The sequence below is a fragment of the Monodelphis domestica genome, chromosome 3 (assembly GCF_027887165.1).
Source record: "Monodelphis domestica isolate mMonDom1 chromosome 3, mMonDom1.pri, whole genome shotgun sequence".
NCBI lineage: Eukaryota > Metazoa > Chordata > Mammalia > Didelphimorphia > Didelphidae > Monodelphis > Monodelphis domestica.
In genome coordinates, this window is record NC_077229.1 from 271,955,979 (window position 1) to 271,976,399 (window position 20,421).

The 20,421-nt window shown below is 37.0% G+C and overlaps 1 protein-coding gene and 1 long non-coding RNA gene across 4 annotated transcripts in view; one reads left to right on the plus strand and one right to left on the minus strand.

Annotated features, from left to right (window-relative positions):
- The window catches only part of ROCK1 (Rho associated coiled-coil containing protein kinase 1), a 133,836-nt gene that overhangs the window by 90,184 nt on the left and 23,231 nt on the right, over window positions 1-20,421 (minus strand). The window lies entirely within an intron of this gene.
- LOC103100685 (uncharacterized) lies at window positions 1,058-19,171 on the plus strand. The gene is made up of 3 exons (XR_008917683.1): window positions 1,058-1,189; window positions 9,870-10,162; window positions 18,792-19,171. It is a non-coding gene; the product is annotated as an uncharacterized LOC103100685 (long non-coding RNA).

A 20,421-nucleotide genomic window follows, 5' to 3' on the forward strand; every position in this document is an offset into this window, starting at 1 on the left:
GAGGGGTCTGATCCTCCAGACTGGTGGTATCGTTAAACAGAAGAAGCTTCAAAAAACCGATAGGTCTCCTTATGGCTCTTGGAGAGGTCCTCAGCAAGGAACTTGCATCCTGCTTGGTTGAGGTCCCAGCTCAAAAGCCCAGAATTACATCTTTCCCAGAGCTCTTCTCTTTTCCCAGGATGCTTTGTTCTTCAACTGACATCGCTGTCACTCAAGCCCCCCTCTTGCAAAATTCCATCTTTCCCTCTTGTACCCTTCCTTACAATATGAAAAGTACCTTTAATTCAAAAAATGTTTGTCTTGGGCCTAGTATATGAAAGTTATTGCTAGGCCCTATAAGATATATGAAGTTTTATAAAACATGAATCCTGCACTGAAATGCTTTACATGTAATACAAAAGAAATGGTTTATATACAGATAACTATAATAAAAGCCAATACATAGTAAGTACTATGTGATTTGCAAAAGATGTTGGAAGAGTTCAGAAGAGTCTGAGATCACCTCTGGCTGGGAATAATAAGGAAAAGTTAGTAGCTGAATAAATCTGTTCAAAACAAGGAGAAATGGGGTATTGAGACACTCTAGAAATGAGGAACAGCTTAGACAAAGATTCAGAGGCAGGAAATAATGTGAGGTATATTCATGGAACAATAAAGTTTAGTTTTGCAAAGTTTCTGGAGAGGAATGGTAGATAAACCACATAAAAGTAAGGAAGGGGTAGACTATACAAGTACTTGAATGCAAAGGCTAAGGAGTTTGGGCCTTATTTAAAGTAGGTGAAGGGGAATCAGGAAAATAGGTGAAGATCAAGACTTCACTTAAGAAAAATTAAACACTGATTAAACAAGATTGGTTACATGGGGAGAGATTGAATCAAGATAAATCATTTAGCAGGCTATAGCAATAGCATTAGTATGAGGTAATGAAGGTTTGGACATGAGTAGTGGCTTTATTTGGTAATGAAAAAGAATGAACAGACCACAGATATTCTAAAAGATGACTTCACAAAACTTGGTAACTAAGGGGGAAAGGGCAAACTCAGATGCAGTCCCCTGATTTCACTGTCAGACACCCTGTGTCTGTTAGTGTGTAGGTACAGCTAAAAAAAAAAACTAAGAGAGAACAATTCTTCCCACTTAGCATCTGTGAAGTTTGTTCTTGGTTTGGGATGGCACTCATTAATTTAAGGTAATTAGTGTTACTTGGATGACTATACCTTATAAATTCATCATTGACCTGAATAAAAAAAAAAATCATTCATAATAAATCAAGCCCAGGCTGGGCAGTGATTTGCAGCTGATATTGCAAAGTTATGCTAAGTTATTTCATGCTATACTTCAGTGAATCATTTAAGTATTTTCCTTATATTTAGCTTATGGCTATAATTCTTGGGGATTTTGCTTTTATTTTTAATTAAGTAGAATTTATTTCATAGTATCTCAGCTCCTCTTCTCCCCTCCCCACACCACAGAAGGCATCATCTGGCAAGCAGATATGTATATGCAGATTATGTATTCTGTGTTTCCATTTTTCAGCTTATTCTCTGAAGGTGAATATTCAGAAGTTATTCTTTGAATATTAAATCTCTAGATGTATATGTTTCTCTTGGTTTTACTCATTTCACTTTTCATTATCTCATTTTTTGAGGCCATCCCTTCAATTTCCAGTTCTTAGTCACCCCAACGGGAGCTGCTAGAAATATTTTGGAACATATAGGTAGGTTCTTTTCCCTTTCCCCTGATGTCCTTGGAAAATATGCCAAGTAATGGTACTACTATTTTAAGTGTATTCAGTTTTATATAACTCTCAGGCATAATTCCAAATTGCTCTCCAAATGGTTGGTTCAGTTCATAGCTCTAACTGTATTAGTGTGTCCACTTTTCCACATCCCCTCTAAATGCCATTTTGCCCTTTTGTCATTTTAGCCAATCTGACGTACAAGGTTATCGATACCTCAGAATTGGTTTGGTTTGCATTTCCCTAATCAGTAGTGATTTGGGGCATTTTTTTCATAAATCTACATATGACTTGGAATTCTTCAAAAACTTGCTGTTCATATCTTTTGCCCATTAATTAATTGGGGGGGGGGGGTCTTATACCCATAAATCTGACAAAGTTCTTCTCTAGATGAGTTCTCAAAGTTCTCTTAGATATGAGACCTCTCTCTAAGAGACTTCTTATGAAAATATTTTCCCAGTTTTCTGATTCCCTTCTAATCTTAGCAACATTTATTTTATTTGTACAAAATTTTTCAAATTTAATGTACTTAAAATTATCCATTTGACATTTTACAATGCTCTCCATCTCTTGTTTACTCATAAATTCCTCTCCTATCCATATATCTGATGGGTAATATATTCCCTGTTCCCCTGAATTTATCTTGCTTTTTATGTCTAGATCATGCATCCATTTTGATCTTATGCATTCGTTTTCTTATTTTGATGAAAGGTAAAAAATATTGGTTTATACCTTGTTTCTGCCACACTACTTTTAAACTGTCCCCAGAAATTTTTACTAAATACTGATTTCTTATTCTATTAGCTGAATCTATACTTCTGTCATATACAAAGTTACTATGATCTTTTATTTTTGCTTGTTGTATGTCTGTTCCGTTCCACTAATCTTATTTTTTTATTTCTTAGCCAGTACCAAATACTTTTCATAATTACTGCTTTATAATATAATTTAAAATCTGGTACTGCTAGATCTCCTTCCTTTACATTTTTTCCCATTAATTCTTTGGCTATTTCTTGATCTTTTGTTTTTCCAAACCAATTATTGTTTTTTCTAGTTAAGTAATATAATTTTTTGATAATTTGATTGGGATGGCAGTGACTAAGTATATTAAGTAGGATTGTCATTTTAATTGCATTGGCTAATATGAAGAATTACTATTTCTCCAATTATTTAGCTCTGACTTTATTTGTGTAAAAAGTGTTTCATAATTATGATCACATAATTCCTGGTTTTGGCAGGTGTGTTCTCAGGTATTTTATTATATCTGTGGTTGTTTTAAATGGAGTATCTTTAGGGGGCAGCTGGGTAGCTCAGTGGATTAAGAGCCAGCCCTAGAGACGGGAGGTCCTGGGTTCAAATCTGGCCTCAGACACTTCCCAGCTGTGTGACCCTGGGCAAATCACTTGACCCCCATTGCCTAGCCCTTGCCACTCTTCTGCCTTGGAGCCAATACTCAGTATTGACTCCAAGACGGAAGGTAAGGGTTTTTTAAAAAAAAAATGGAGTATCTTTTCCTATCTCTTCTATAAGGATAATTTTAGCATTGACTTAAAAATCTAAATTAATTGGTCGCCAGAGAAAATCCGAGAGAGAGAGAGAGAGAGAGAGAGAAATAAGAGTTAATTTAAACTGCTCTGGCTCAGGCTGAGCCAGGCAGAAGTTAAAGGCCTTGGCCAAAGTGGCCTCCCTGAGCCCAAGGGAAAGGAAATCAGTCTTACCCCAAGTCACCGCGAGACTGTCTCAAGGAGCTCCTCCAGGCTGAGTTCCACACCTGAACTGAACTCTCAGACTGCTCATATAGACCTCTTTTTAAAGATCTTTTGCCAATCACAGCAGATGCTTTTCTCCAGGACTGACCATTCTTTAGTTCTCACTTTCTTTGATTAGATTTTTGAGTTACTTAACACTTCTTTGTTAAGTTCACCTTGTTAGTTACTTGTTCTTTTTTGTGATTAATTTAACCTTTATAGATACTTAACATCTTTTTGTATTAAGGTCTAAAAATAGACTTGGCTTAACCCAGTCTAGCTTCACTATATAAGATGAGAACTAAGTACTTTCATTGTTCAATCAGGAGATTACAACTTTATCTTCCCCTAAAGTACTGTCTAAGTAGGGTGGAGTAATTTTAAAGTTCACACTTCTTGCAGGCCTTTGTAAGCTAACACATAAAATGTGATGCATATGGGTTTGTTATATTGTGCTACTTTACTAAATTTTTTGAGTTTCAATTAATTTCAAAATTTTCCAGATATACCATCATATCATCTTCAAAAAGAGATACTTTTATTGCCTCTTTGCCTATTCTGACTCCTTCCATTTCTTTTTCTTCTCTTATTTCTATTGTTAGGATTTCTAATACTCTGTTAAATAATATTAGTGATAATAGGCATCCTTATTTCACTTGTGATTTTATTGGGAAGATTTCTGGTTTGTCCCCTTTACAAATAACACCTGCTGATGGTTTTAGGTAGAAGCTTCATATCATTTTAAGAAAAACTCCATTTATACCTTTACTTGCCAGTGTTTTTAATAGGAATGAGTGTTTATTTTATCAAAAGCCTTTCCTACATCTATTGACATATCATATGATTTTTTAAAAATGATCAATTATGTTGATAGTTTTCCTTAAACCATCCTTGCATTCTTAATATAATTACTGATTGGTCATGACATAGAATTTCTGTAATGTATTGTTGTACTCTCCTTGCTAGTATGTTGCTTAGGATTATTGCACCTATATTTAATGAAACTGGTCTATAAATTTTTTATAATTCTCTATTGAGTAGCTATTTGAGTAGTCTACAGTCACTCATTCTTTGTATATGCTAATTTCAGAATATTGGTCATGTGATGAGCATAACACTTTGATGCTGATGAACAGGTTAGGTCCTAGAATTTAATTTTGATAATCTAGTTCTGTCTCTTGAACAGTAGGAGATACTGAAGAAAACTCTCAGAACTGTGATATGAAGGTCTGGGGCTTAAGGAGATTAGAGAGCTTTACAGATAACTTTATAGACCATTAATTAGATCAGCAGCTTATAGCAATACTCCATCAGTTTTATAAAAGTGGAGATTCTTGATTTGTTTCCCATTTTGCTGACAAGTACATCACTAAACAGTTTTATTGCCTGGTAAATAAATTTGGTGCCTTCTTCAAGATTTATATTTCCAATATAATTTCAGATTCTGTGGAGGGCTTCCTCTGCACAAATTGAGATTTGAATGGTCTCAGTATTCTCAATCTATAGTGTTGTGCTGTCCTCAAATTTCCCATGATTCATTAACATTCCTTCTTCTAGAGTGCTTTAAAAAAAAAACCCATAAATATATATTTGCCTAAAGCAGTGCTGGACTATCTCTATAATTTGTAATGACCTGAAGCCTGTCCTATTAAGCTGGAAAAGTTTCTATCTCCAAAATATATTCTGACCCCATATATTGTTTGTTTAAAAGAAAACAAAAGTTTATGTTATGTTATATTCATTAGAATTTAAGCTCCTTGCCAGATTTGTTTCATTCATAGTACTTGTATCTACAGTGGTACAAAAAATATTGTTGACTCTCTCTAGCTTAAATGCCTGTTTCTTTTAACTCTAGAAAGCTAGAAACCTCTTTTAAGACCCAGATCAAAACTCCATTTTCCAGGAAGTCTCTCAAATCACTTACATTGCATCCTTTCTGTCTTTTGTTAGACTTTTTTGACATGTTACTTATCAACAAGCTAACCCATCATAAGTTATCAGCATTTCTATATACTTCCAACACATCTCAGCAGCAAGAATTAGAAAGAGAAATCCCATTTAAAATCACCCTAGACAATATAAAATACTTAGGAATATATCTTCCAAGACAAACATAGGAACTATATAAACATAACTACAAAACACTTTCCACCCAATTAAAACTACATCTAAATAATTGGAAAAACATTAATAGCTCATGGGTAGGATGAGCTAACATAATAAAAATGACAATCCTACCCAAACTTATTTACTTATTTAGTGCCATACCCATCGAATACCAAAAAAACTTGTTACTGAATTAGAAAAAAACAAAGTTCATTTGGAAGAACAAAAGATCAAGGATATCCATGGAAATAATGAAAAAAAGAAAATGTGTGTGAAGGAAGGTAGCCTAGCAGTACCAGATCTTATACTACAAAGCAGTGGTCATCAAAACGGTTCGGTACTGGCTATGAGACAGAAAGGAGGATCAGTGGAATTGACTTGGGGTAAGTGACCTCAGCAAGACAGTCTATGATAAACCCAAAGATCCCAGCTTTTGGGACAAAAACCCACTATTTGATAAAAACTGCTGGGAAAATTGGAAAGCAGTATGGGAGAGATTAGGTTTGGATCAACTCTCACACCCTACACCAAAATAAACTCAGAATGGGTGAATGAATATATTGAATATATAAAGAAGGAAACTATAAGTAAATTAGGTGAACACAGAACTATCATTTCTGTCCAAATGATTCCCAGATCTATGAATGGCAGAAGGTTGTGGTCGGACAAAGGAATTTCAGTTTTGAATAGGAATACTTGTCAGTGAGGTTAAGATAAGGGGTATAATCACTCTTGTAGGTGACCAAGGTAGAATAAGGATGTAAGAGCTAAGGATGAAGAACAGGGAAGCCTATGTTTAAAGAGATATCAATATGTATAACTTATTTCTAACATAAGGACAGGGACTAGTTAGAGAGAATGACCATGTCAGTAAGAACTCTTTGGGAAAGGAGAACTATTGTTACTAGTAGCTGGAAAGGGTGATATCTAGGAGTAATACTATAAAGAAAAAAGCCTGCTCAGTGATGGAACTAAGGAGAAAATGTATAAGTAGCAGTAAAAGGCAAAGAGTAAGTCTATATCTCCCTCCAGTGGACTGAAAGATGGAACATTAAATTCTGAAGAAAAATACTAATGCTTTGTCTTCTATGGAAAGCCAGGTTTCTTCAAATACTAGACAGAAGTATTAGAGCAAGGTCTGTATGAGAATAATCTAGTCATAAGGTGGGCATCCTTGCTCTTCCAGATATTATACATCTTTATATTGTCACACAATTTAAAAGTTCATAGAATAAAAGATTTAATGGTGCTTATTATTTGTTGAATTTTTTTTAATTGGTTCTTTTAAAAAAGACTGACGTTCTTTCTCATGTATATCAAGTGCATATAAGCTTCTTCAATCAACAGAAAATTCTTATTATCCCAATTATTACTATTTTAAAGCAAGGCAAAAAATGGGGACTAGCATGCCTGCCAAAGGTTTTTTTGCCAATCACGAATATATCCAACAGAATTCAGACTTAAAGTGAAGGTCTTCAAAGGCTCTCCTTGCTGATTACATTATGCTGATAATTTCAAGCCTGAAACATTAAAGAGTTTTTGAAGATATTTAATTACCTAGAAATCAACACGATTATCTACACTAAGTGAATAGAGAATTACAAATTGTTCGGGTTCTGATACACAACAGTATGGTCAACTTGACAGTACTGATAACATCAGAAAATAATGTGAGTGGACACTGGAGGTAGAATGTAAACTAGACTCAAAAATCAACAGGTGAAAAGAGAAGGGCTAGATTCCACTTGGGAAATTCCATAGCATTGTGAACTTCTCTCAAATAAAATCTCATGACTTAATATTAACATGCTTTTTAAAATAATACTATATGACTACAAAGCAGGGAACATCAAAATATGTGACAAGAAGAGATGGGTCATTCATGTATCAAGAACAAGGGATAAGAGATGGACATCTGTAGTGTTACACTGGTCCACATAAATTGTCAAGAAAGCTAAAGGAAAGTGCTGCCTTCACCCAAATTGTGTGAATATTATGTTGATGATATATTAGAAGATACCAACAAGTACTGAATGAGATTAGATAAAGTGGATGGGCTGAGGCATGGAATAGATGGTCTACAAATTTGTTCAATCACAGATCCATTGGAATATTATTGCCATACAAATTAACACAATGGCAATTTAATAAAAGATCCACTAACAAATGATTTATAAATCTTTGTGACAAGTTTCAAAATTAGAAACAAGTAATGATTTCCTTATTTTCATAGCTCATAGAGGAGACCCAGGGAAACAGGAAGTAAAACACTTTAATAACATTAAAACCGTACTATCATTTTTCTAGTCACTATTTTTAATAATTTATACACTAACAGACATGATTACTTTGACTTTTATGACACCTACAGGACATTGATGGCCAACCTTTTAGAGACTGAGTGCCCAAACTGCAATCCTTATTGCCACATGTGAGCCACCCCATTAACCCCAGACAAGAGAGGGTTAGGGAAAACTCCCATTGGGCTGCTGGGCAAAGGAGTGGTTATGTGAAAAATGTCCTCAGGTGCAGTAGAGAGGAGAAGGGAATGAATGGCCCCTGGTCCAGCATGCTCTGGCATGCATGCCACAGGTTCACCAATACAGGTATAAGGCATGAATTACCAAATTGACACATTTCAATTTCTACTCTGCTTCAGAGAATACTGACAACAATGATAGTAGAACCTTAAACCCAGGTCTTATCTTTTTACCTCTCTCACAATCCTGAAAGTATGAGCATGTATGCAAACATGCACATACACAACGATCCTCACATATCTTTCACTCCTATCTTCAGACATAATTCCTTTCGGGGGGACATGGATCAAGAAAAGTATTAATAAACATTTCACCCACAAAGCCTTCTGCTTCCCACTTCCTTTTTACCTAACTGAGCAATATGCTTGGCAGTATATTTAGGTGCTGGATGGGGAGAAAAGAGGTAGAAAATGGTTGGGGAAATAGTTTTTTCTTCATATTTCTAGTGGAACACTCCATTACCAAGAAAGTACACGGCACTTTGCTACTGTTTGTGTTACCTTTACATTTCTGTCAATTCTACTGGTTGCATTATTACATTGGGTTTTTTTGTGTAAGTACTGAAAATGTTTTTGTCCTCTATTACTAAAGGTTTGTCCCATTCTCAGCCCTTAGTCACAATTCAAAGAATCTCTCTAGGTGTTTAAAAACTCTCATGTCTCCTTGGCTTCCTACTAAGTCCTAGAAAAGGACTAGAATCTTTTCACTCCCTCATTTTCATCATAAATACTTCTTTTTCCTTTAAGTCAGATCAATAATCATTTATTAAACCCACTATGTGCAATGTATTGTGCCAAGTGCAATGAAATACAAACAAATGGGGGGAGAAGGGGGGAAGAGTTCCTGCCTTCAATGAGTGTCAGAAGTCTTATTTGAATTCAGCATGTCATTCTCTAATTTAGTCATAGTCTAGGACAGCGATGGGGAACCTTCTAGAATTTGCGTGCCCAAACTGCACCTTCAAGCTGCCTATGAGCCCCTCACATTACCCCCAGACAGCAAATGTGTTCACGATGCTGGTCAGAGTATGTAAAAATTGTCCTCGGGTGTGGTGGAGACAGGAATGGAGCAGTCCCTCCAGCACTCCATGACACATGTGCCACACCTTCACTAACACAGGTCTATGACATTTGCCACTAATAGCAAGGTCATTGTATTGAGATATAGTTCCTAGGCTCAAGAAATTAATAATTTGGTTGCAAAGCAAGAATATTTAAATAGCTCTCAATGAATCCATTATCTCCACTGATATAAGACTAACTGATATAAAGTATAGGACAAAATATGAGAAAAGGCAGCCTCAAATTTACGAATGAGCTGTGTTCCATATAGCAACTGTTTTTCATTGAAACATACTTTCCAATAGAATAAAGTGTTTAAACATGGTAGATTCTTGGGTGATTTGACAAAGAACAAAGAAATAAATTAATAATTCAGTGAATTAATGAATAATGATAATTAACATCATATAAAGCTAACTGGGAGCCAGGGGCAGCAAGGTGGCTCAGTGGAATGAGTCAGATCTAGAGAAGGGAGGTCTTGGATTAAAATATGGAATCAGATATTTCCTATTATTATTAACCCTAAAGACCATTCAAAACGACGTTTCTATTTAAAAATGCATTGAAAGTTCCAATCTGATGTAACATATGCATCTCCCAGATTCTTCCATTTTTTAAATAAGCATCTTTTTTTTTTAAACCATTGCCTTCTATATTGGACTCAATACTGTGACAGAGGCTGGTACATAAGAAAAGTGCCAGGCTGAAGAGCATGTGAAACCAATCCCATCGATGGAGGAGGGGCCCCAGGAGTTTGGAATCTTGAGGAGGAGAAGATTCTGGCTGTGAGAGGATTTGGCCTCTCAGTCTTGAGAAGCCAAAGACAGAAGGTGGGAAAAGACTTTCTCCTGAGGGTTACCCGCTTTTCCTGCTGGTGACTGGAAATCTTTCCCCCCAACACTTCCCAATTGAAGGGACTTTCTGAGGAGAAACCTGAGCAGACTTTACCTCAGCTCCTGTTGCCCAGGGGTGAGTCAACTTGACTTTTTCTCAGGGGCCTCAAGCTGCCAAGGCCTGAGTTCCTCCCCCCCAAACTCAAGGAAAGAGAAAAAGTGTTTCAGATAGAGACAGGGACCCCCCTTTTCCCCCACTTCTCTTTCCCATTCTTTCAGTGCTAGTATTACCTGATTGAGTTGACATTAAAGGTTATCTGTTCCCCAAGATGAATGTGAGTGAACAGATCACAAGGAGACCCTTTGGTCTAGAGTAGTGGAGGGGAGACAAGAGGGACAAGAGCAAATTGGGGAAAGTAGCTAAGTTAAGGAGAGGGGAAAATCTTCAAACCCCCTCTCCTCTCTCTGAGTCAACCCTGAAACATCAGCTGTCTCCCCTGTACCCTGCTTTGAGAAGGTGGGGTTCTCCACTCTTTCCTCCTCTTGATACTGAAAGTCTTAACCCCTTATAATACTCTATAATTGGATCCAAGGCTAGACTAGTGATGGTGCACCTTTTGGAGACTCCGTGCCATGAAACCCCCTCCCAGACTATATGATATGTTCTGCCACCTTACTCCAAAAAGGGCAGGAAAAAGGGAGGGGATTTGCCCAAGCACTCTATACAGGAGTGAGAGGAATCGGTTCAATTGGGCTGCTGGCCAGAGAGGCAAGGAGGCGCAGTGGAGAGGGGGAAAGGAGTAGCTCTGCCCAAGTCCCTCTGCCTTTCTAGGAACTAATTATGGCAGGTAAGGGCACATATGTCCACAGACCTTTGTGTTCCATCTTTGGCATGCATTCCATAGGCTCACCATCACAGGGCTTGACAATGGGGGTTAAGTGACTTGTCCAGGATCACACAGCTGTGAAGTGTCTGAGGACAGATTTGAACCCAGGGCCTCTTGTCCATTGAATCACCTAACTGCCCCCTAAATAAGCCCTAGGAATTTCCTAAGGATCATCAATAACAATTTAAAAAACAGGTAAAACATGGAAAAACTGACAAAGTTTCAAGAAAACTAAAAGTCTCAAAGAATAAAAAAATGTAAAGAGTTAGGCTTAAATTTCCTGTGCTCTTAAGCTCCTAAAAAAATTGCTTCCCTTTACAAATCTTAATTTGGAATTGGTTTGTCCATTCCATAAATGCTTCCTTTTTTGTACCTCCCTCAACACCCACCCACACCATCTCCCTTCTCCCTCCCTCTCCCTATCTCTTCTGGGAAGAAAAAAAAGATAATGGTAGGCCTTTAGTAATAGTTAATATAAGATTCATCACCATTTTTAAGGAAAACTTATGCTATTTTTCAAGATTCTTTCTTCTTTTCAAATGAAAATATCTAAAGCAGGGCCTGTAGGTAGTAATACTAGGAAAAAGATTTCAGTGTAGGAGGAGAAAGTGGAACAGCTCTGAGGGGTTTTATCTCCCTTCAATTTCACCAATGCTTTTTCTTCAATTTTAGATATGACTTTGACCTGACACTGGGATGAGCTGAGAAAAAGCTAAGGGACTGACAAAAACAAAAGACATAGAGGGAGAAAAAGGACAGCTCCAAATGAGGCTGTTATGAAAAGAACTCTGTCAAATTAACAGATTCTATCTATTCCATCTCCATATCACCTGTATCCAATCTATCTCCTCTTTCCCCACTGCCAATTGCCTCATACTATTACAATAGACAATAACAGATATTCCACATCTGTCCTCTTCTCTCTCCATTTTGTCCTACTAAATGAGACCATAATCATTCTGATTTCAATTTACTTTCTAATATGCAGGCACTTTTCAGACAGGTTTGAGATCAATGGCTTCTCATCAGTGGTATCTTTGACACATTGAGTCAGTCACTTCCTGTTGCTATTTGATTTCCAGTCTCAGATGAGAGAAACCTTTCTCTGGCCATAGCCTTGAGTCTTCCATCTCCTGCTGGATATAGTATGGCCCCCTAAAGTGAAAGCAGTAAGGGGCCTGATTGAGAGTCTTCTATCTGTCCCCAAAAAGACTTCCCTCTTAACAGGGGGTTAACACTTCCTGCTGCTACCTGATTTCCAGCCAGCTCAGGTGAGAAGTGGAGCTCCATAGAGCCAGGTCAAGAATCTTCCTTTTGCCCCCAAACAGCAACTTCCATCTGTGCCAGCACAAGGCAATTTAAACTTCCTGCAGCCTGCTCAATCTCAGTCATTGTGTGCAGAACCTCTGATGCAAAAAGAAGCAACCTCTCTTTGACCTCAGGCATTCCGTCTCATACTGAGCCTGTTCCTTGAGGGAAGAGGAAAAGGAAAGTTGGTAGGAAATAAAACTTTTTTCTTCTACCATACAGAGTAGAGTTTCATCTCCTGTGGTGCCCCTTTCCTGCCTAATCTTCACCCTTTGGAGGTAAGAAACAGGATGTTCCATCTGATCATCTGACCGTTTGCCTTCCATTTTACCTTCAACTCAATCTCCAGACTCCCAAAGCAATGATAAACATTCTCACATCTGATCATACCTCTTCACACATTCCAGTGATTCTGAACCCCTGGAGGTCACCTTCTACAGACCATTTCCCTACCCCACCCCTCCTGATTTCTTATTCTCATTTCCCCTAACCCTGCAGTCCCAAAGTTAACTAAATACCACTTGGCCTTTTCACAGTACCTGAGGAATCACCTGTTCCATAGGTAACAAACTTCATTCTAAATGTTCTCCTCTCACACCTACTAGTTTTTACTGAAACTTGGTTTCCCTCTGATGATGGTCTCCCTTGGTTACTCTTTCAAGTACTGGCTGCACCTTCACTTATTTCACTCAGCTCTCAGGGCACTTTGACCACTTCTAAGTTCTCTTCCTATCACCATAACTTAGTAACCTCTTGTTCATGCTATTTATATGTACCCCAAACAAAATTCTGGTAGTTGTCTCACATTTTTGGGTCATTCCTCTTCTTTCCTCAATGAGTTTGGCACAGGGTTCACAATTTTTCTCTCCTCCTCAACTCCTGTCTTCTAGGAGACTTCTACAGAACGACTCTCTCTCAAACATCCAGACAATACTCAGTTCTTCAACCTGCTCCATTCACATGAACTCCTTTCTCTACTCCACCACTTTAGCCCCATGCACATAATCATTTCCTTGGTCTTACCATCACCCACAAATGTACCATTTCCACATTCGAAAATTTCAAAATCCCCATATCTAATCTAACTACAATCAGTTTCTTACATCTTCTATATTCCCTAACAAAACCCTACTTTTTGTGACCTCCAATCCCTTAAACAAATCACTTAAATCTCTCCCAGGCCATATCCTCTGGGATCTTTACCTCATTTTGACCCTTTTGGTGGACCAATCCAATTCCACATTTTCCTCCTCTCCCTGAATTGCACGGCCTCATTCATTTTGCCAATTATACCCAGCTAAGTCTTAGGTCACTTCCTCTATCCTACACACATCCTGCTGAATGAAAGTGGAGAAAAATCACAGAATCATTCTAAAAGGGTCCACTACAAATTTATGTTACATAACCTCAACTAGACCCTCACTGTTACTAAGCAGTCTTTCTATAACTACCTTATGAACACATTCCAGTCACCATAGCAACTCTTCCAAACCTTTTCATCTCTCCTCAAAATTCTCATGACTCCCCCTCTCTCCTCACCCTCTCAGCTAAGAACTTTGTCTATTATTTTATAGAAAAAACAAAGTCCAATTTGCAATGAGCTCCCTTTCTCATCTTTCTTACTCTTTATCAAGGCTAATCCCTCTTCAAGTGATCCTATTCCATTCTATCTCTTTCAGCAAACTGTACCCTTTATCATCCCCAATCTTCCACTTATCTTTAAACTTTCAATATCTACTGGCTACTTCCCTACTGCTTACAAAAACATGCCTATTTCTCCTCCATCTTTAGAAAACTTTTAACTTTTATTTGATCCTGTCACCCCTGATAACTATCATTCTACATCTCATTTGCACTTTATGACAAAACATCTTGAAAATTCCATCTATGATTCCACTTTCTCTCCTTCCACTCTCTTCTTAAATCCTTACAATGTAGCTTCCAAATTTGCCATTCCAATCAAACTGTTCTAAAAATTAGTAATGATTTCTTAAGTTGCCAAATCAAATGGTTCTTCTATCTTCACTTCCTTAACCTCTCTGCAGCTTTTGATACATTGTTAGCACGTTTTCAGAATGAGGGGCAAATTTAAGATTAATTAAAACTATATAATCTAATTCTTCAAAACTGGTGGGTCAAAAACCAAATCATAAGAACCATTGCTGATTTCACTGAAGGGTATGACAATAAGAAGACAACTTATCTAAATCTATGGGATGCAGCCAAAGCAATTCTCAGGGGAAAATGTGTATCTCTGAGTGCCTATACCAAAAAAATAGAGAGGGAGATTGATGAATTGGGCTTAGAAAGAGAACAAAAATAATCAGATAAAATCTAAATTGGAAATCCTAAAAATTAGAGGAGAAATTAATAAAATTGAAAGTAAAAGAACTATTGAACTAATAAAGAAGACTAGGAGGGGGCAGTTGGGTGGCTCAGTAGATTGAGAGCCAGGCCTAGAGATGGGAGGTCCAAGGTGCTTTGGTACTGAGTCCAAGACAGAAGGGAAATTTAATAAATACATAAAACTAGGAGCTAGTACTTAGAAAAAAATAAAATAGATAAAATACTGATAAATAAATATAATCAAAAAGAAGCAAATAAAAAATAAAAAGGGTGAGCTCACCTCTAATGAAGAGGAAATTAAGAAAATTATTAAGAGCTACTTTGCCCAATTATATGGCAATAAATATGATAATCTAGGTGAAATGAGCAAATATTTTTTAAAAATCTGAGCTCCTTAAGGGCAGAGCCCATCCTTTACCTCTTTCTGTATTCCTAGAGTTTAGCACAGTGCTTGGCGCATTGCAGGTATTTAATAAATGTTTACTGATTGACATTGACCTGGCTTTTTTGAACATCTAATAAGTGATTGGGGGATTTGAAAGGTTAGGCATTTACTTTCATAAGTTAACTGATGAAACCAATGCAACCAAAATTAGAAGGAAAGCAACAAATGGGAAAAAATCTTCATAACAAAAACCTCTGACAAAGGTCTAATTACTCAAATTTATAAAGAGCTAAACCAATTGTACAAGAAAAATCAAGCCATTCTCCAATGGGCAAGGGTCATGAATAGGCACTTTTCAGTTAAAGAAATCAAAACTATTAATAAGCACATGAAAAAGTATTCTAAATCTCTTATAATCAGAGAGATGCAAACCAAAACAACTCTGAGGTATCGCCTTACACCCAGCAGATTGGCTAACATGACAGCAAAGGAAAGTAATGAATGCTGGAGGGGATGTGGCAAAGTGGGGACACTAATTCATTGTTGGTGGAGTTGTGAATTGATCCAACCATTTTGGAGGGCAATTTGGAACTATGCCCAAAGTGCACTACAAGACTGTCTGCCCTTTGATCCAGCCATAGAACTGCTGGGATTGTACCCCAAAGAGATAATAAGGAAAAAAGACTTGTACAAGAATATTCATAGCTGCGCTCTTTGTGGTGGCAAAAAATTGGAAAATGAGGGGAGGCCCTTCAATTGGGGAATGGCCGAACAAAATTGTGGTATCTGTCGGTGATGGAATACTATTGTGCTCAAAGGAATAATAAAGTGGAGGAATTCCATGGGAACTGGAATGACCTCCAGGAATTAATGCAGAGCGAAAGGAGGAGAACATTATATACAGAGACTGATACACTGTGGTGCAATTGAACGAAATGGACTTCTCCATTAGTGGCAACGTAGTGATCCTGAACAACTGGGAGGGATCTACAAAAAAAATAAAATAAAATAAACCACTATTCACATTCAGAGGAAAAACTGTGGGAGTAAAAACACAGAAGAAAAACAACTACTTGAATACATGGGTTCAGGGGATATGGCTGGGGATGTAGACTCTAAATGAACATCCTAATGCAAACACCAACAACATGGAAATAGGTTCTGATGAAGGACACATGTAATACCCAATGAAATTGCGCATCCGCTGCAGGAAGGGTGGGGGGAGAGGATGGAGGAAAATAATGTAATTCTTTTAACCAAGGAATAATGCTCTAAATTGGCTAAATAAATTAATCTCAAAAATTAATTAATTTTTAAAAAGACAAAAAAAGAAGTTAATTGATGCATTTTTTATGCCACAGTAATTTCCTAGTATTCTTTCTCCCCAACCCAACGTCCATCATTACAAAGAAAAACAATTGAGGAAACCTGATCTATACAATATACTTAATAGCTACTCTTTTTTTTTTTAAACCCTTACCTTCCGTCTTGGAGTCAATACTGTGTATTGGCTCCAAGGCAGAAGAGTGGTAAGGGCTAGGCAATGGGGGTCAAGTGACTTGCCCAGGGTCACACGGCTAGGAAGTGGCTGAGGCCAGATTTGAACCTAGGACCTCCCATCTCTAGGTCTGGCTCTCAATCCACTGAGCTACCCAGCTGCCCCCTTAATAGCTACTCTTTAAAGAAATTGTGAGAAGGGAATTCCACTCCCTTTGTTTTGATGTAATCAATCAAGGACTTGGAGACCCTTTACCTGTGAGATGTGCAGGGATAGACAGGCCCTCAGAGAAAGGAAGTTGAAAACAACTTCCAAGAGTACTGAAATTGATCCTACAAGCACTGGCCCCTGGTCGATGCCATGCAAATTAAGGACTGGTTCCTGAGATGTGACATGGGAGAACTAGTGGGTTTCCTAGTACTTTTAACCTGTAACAGGGTCTATCCAAACCCATGTTTACTGGTCAGGTCTGGAAAGCAATTTACCTATCTGGCTTCCTAAGTCTTGTGTTTTCTTTCGTCTTCCTATGAAGATTCCAATGTTTCAGCACAAAAGTATAAATATTTCTTCCCTCTTTTACTCAGTCAGATTTTTCTATCCATGATTCTGGAAGCAAATTTCCTGGCATCTGATAGGAATGGTTAATTCTGCCCTAAACGAAAGAGGCTCTCTCTTCTTTAGACTAGCCAAGAACCTCAAAACTATGCCTTCAAAATTCTATCCCTAAGTTAGGCTTTTTTCATGTTACCCCTAGTTTCCCACTCAATAGAAAATTTAAGAGAACCTTAGTCTAAACAGGGACAAGGACACCTTCCCTCACTCATAAAGGCATCATCTGGTATAGTTAGCAGCTATCCTGTTTTCAAAGAGAGTTCCAGCAAATAAATATGCCATATGAAAAGACAAAAATCAGTTCAATGTCATTTCATATTTCCCAGTTTTAGCAACAGCATAAAGGGTAAGGATCTCATCACTCAACTAAAACTTCTTTCTCCAAAGCTACCAAATGAGCATTTCACTGTCAAATCTAAAGATCACACCTCAATTCTCATCTTCTTTGAACTCTGCAGTATTTAACAATACTGACTACCTCCTCCTCCTGGATGCTCTCTTGTGTTTTATAGCATTAATATTTGTTAATTCTCCTCTCTCTTGAATGTTCCTCAATGTTATGTCTGCTATGCTAGGTGTTTCTGAAGTCTCTCTCCTCTCTAACATGGTAACTTTATCAGGTCCCTAATTATTAGCTCTATGCTCAATTTTATCCATATTTGTATATCCAACTATAGTGTCTCTCTTGAGCTCTAGTCCCTCACTATTGGAAATTTTGAACAGGATGCCTCACAGGCATCTTAAACTTATAAAACCTAAACAAAACTCATTCTACCCCCAAATCCATCCCTTTTCTAAACTTCCTCATTACTATCAAGGACACAACCTCAAGTCGTCATCATCATCATCTTCACCACTACAACACTTATTTTAGCGTTTTAAGGTTTACAAAGTGCTTTCCAAATAGTAACTCATTTGACCTTCACAACAATCCTGTGAAGTGGGTGCTATTATTATCCTCTTTTTATTTTATTTTTTAACAGATAAGGAAATTTACAGATAGTTTAGGTAACTTAACTTGTTCAGAATAATACAACTAATAAGTGTTTGTGGTAAGATTCACATTCAGATCTTATTTATTAATCTCATACTCTAATCATTGTGTCACCTAGCCAAATAACTGCCAAATTTCTACATACATTCACTCTACACAGCCACTATGTTAATTCAGAGATCCTTATTACCTCTCACCTAGTCTATTTTAATTTGATTCATGTTTCTTCTAATTCCTAAACATCTTGCACATAGCTGCCCAAAGTATTATCCTAAAGTACAAGTCTAACCATGTCATCCCTCCCACTCAAACCCCAGTGGCACCTTATTACCTTTAGGATCAAATATAAACTCTTCTGTTTAGCATTCAAAATTCTTCACAACCTGGCCTATTTTTACTTTGCTAGCCTTCTTACATATTATTCCCCTCTACACAAGCTACAGTACAGCAGTATTGGAGGACTTTGTTTTTCACATCTCTCTCCACTTTAGGACTTTTGTACCAACTGTCCTTCCCTGCCTAGAATATACTCTCTTTACTTTCATCTCTTGGAATCCCTAATTATCTTTATGTGCTTAAGCCCACTTTCTACATGAACCTTTTCCAAATCTCACTAATAGTGCACGCCTTCTAAAAATTACTCTGGATCTATTTTGAACATATTCTATAATATAATGTGTTTCTTTAAGTATATGTCTCTCCCTTTAGAATGATTCTGTCGTGATATCCCTACAGGTTGACATGGTGCCTGACGCACTGAAAATTGAATACATTTGGTGATTAAGCCACAGGTATCCTCTGCATGAACAATATATTCAACACAACAAAAGGAAAAAGGCTAAAGAACTACAAGAAATTGGTATATTCTAAATAAATGTTAGTATAACTGATCCAAAATAAGACAAGTTAGGTGCTTATTTTGCATGTAGAAGAATATTTTTACTTCTAGGATGAGAAAATAACTAGCTTTAAAAAATTCTCAAAATAATTTTAATTCACTTTAATAAAAAATAAACAGATCATTCAGCATCTGGGAAAGGTTATGAAATCAAACAAATAAGAAAGATGATTCAAGATCAGCAATTATAGTTCTATAGTTCATTTTTAAAAGCTGAGACACAAAATTTGTATATTGCTACTTTAATAAAGATTTTGATGGATATGTTGTTTTTACAGTCATTTCCATCTGTATCTCCCCTTCCCCTTACTCATCAATCCTTATAACTAAAAAAAGAAAAAAAGAAATTACGGGGAAAGAGGAAACAGTTTAATAAATTTCATATATCAAGTGAGTATGAAAGTATTTGCAATGTTCCGCACCCATAGTCCCTTCATCTCTCCAAAGAAGGGAAAGAGGTACATTTTTTCATCTCCTATTTGGGGAAGGAAGACACTGCCAGCATTCAGTTTGGTGGGGGCAGATGGGATTTGTTGTTATCCTTTTCATTTACTGTTGGTTATTTCCTTGGTTCTGCTTACTTCACTCTTCATCACATCATGTCTTGCTATGCTTCTCTGAATTCTTTATTTTTAATTTTTTTCAATGAACAAATATCTATTTTTCTCTCCTCACTCACCCCAATGAAAAGAAAAAGAAAAAAATTAACAAATATGCACTAGCATAAGGAAAATAAATCCCCACACTGGCCATGTCCTGAAATGTCATATCTTAATCTATACATAGAGCCTACTGCCTCTGTTAGGAGGGAGGCCACATGTCTCATCATAAGCCCTCTGGAATCATGGTTGATCACTGCATTGATCCAGGTGCTATCTTTTTGAGATTGTCTTTACAAAGCTCTTGTTATTGAACAAATTGGTATCTCAATTCTTGCCACTTTATGATGAATTAGTTCATAAGTCTTCCCAACCCTCTCTGAAACTGTCTTTTTCATCATCTCTTCTCATTTTTTTTAGTTCATTATTATTTTCATTTTGATTTTATTTCTATAAGCCCTTAACAAGTTTTTAGGATGGTGAGCACATAAGATTCAGCAGTCACAATAATATGTCATTATATTTATGTACCATTATTTGTCCAGGCATTGTCTAATTAATGGGGTACTCCTTTCCTTGGTTTCCACTTCTTTGCCACCACAAAAAGAATTTATACAAATATTTTTGTCATTTAGAACCTTTTCCTCTTTCTTTGATATCTTTGGGGTTGAATTCTTCTTATTCTTCATTCACATATCACAATGTGTTTAACCTTCATCTCTCAACTGACTGCCAAAATAGCTGCAATAAATACTGGGGGATGGGACAGATTATGGTATATTTACTTCCCTCAGCTGGCATCATAACTAATAAACTCAGTTAAAGTTAAAAGTAGAAAGGCTATTCCCCCTAAATAATAGGCCCTTCC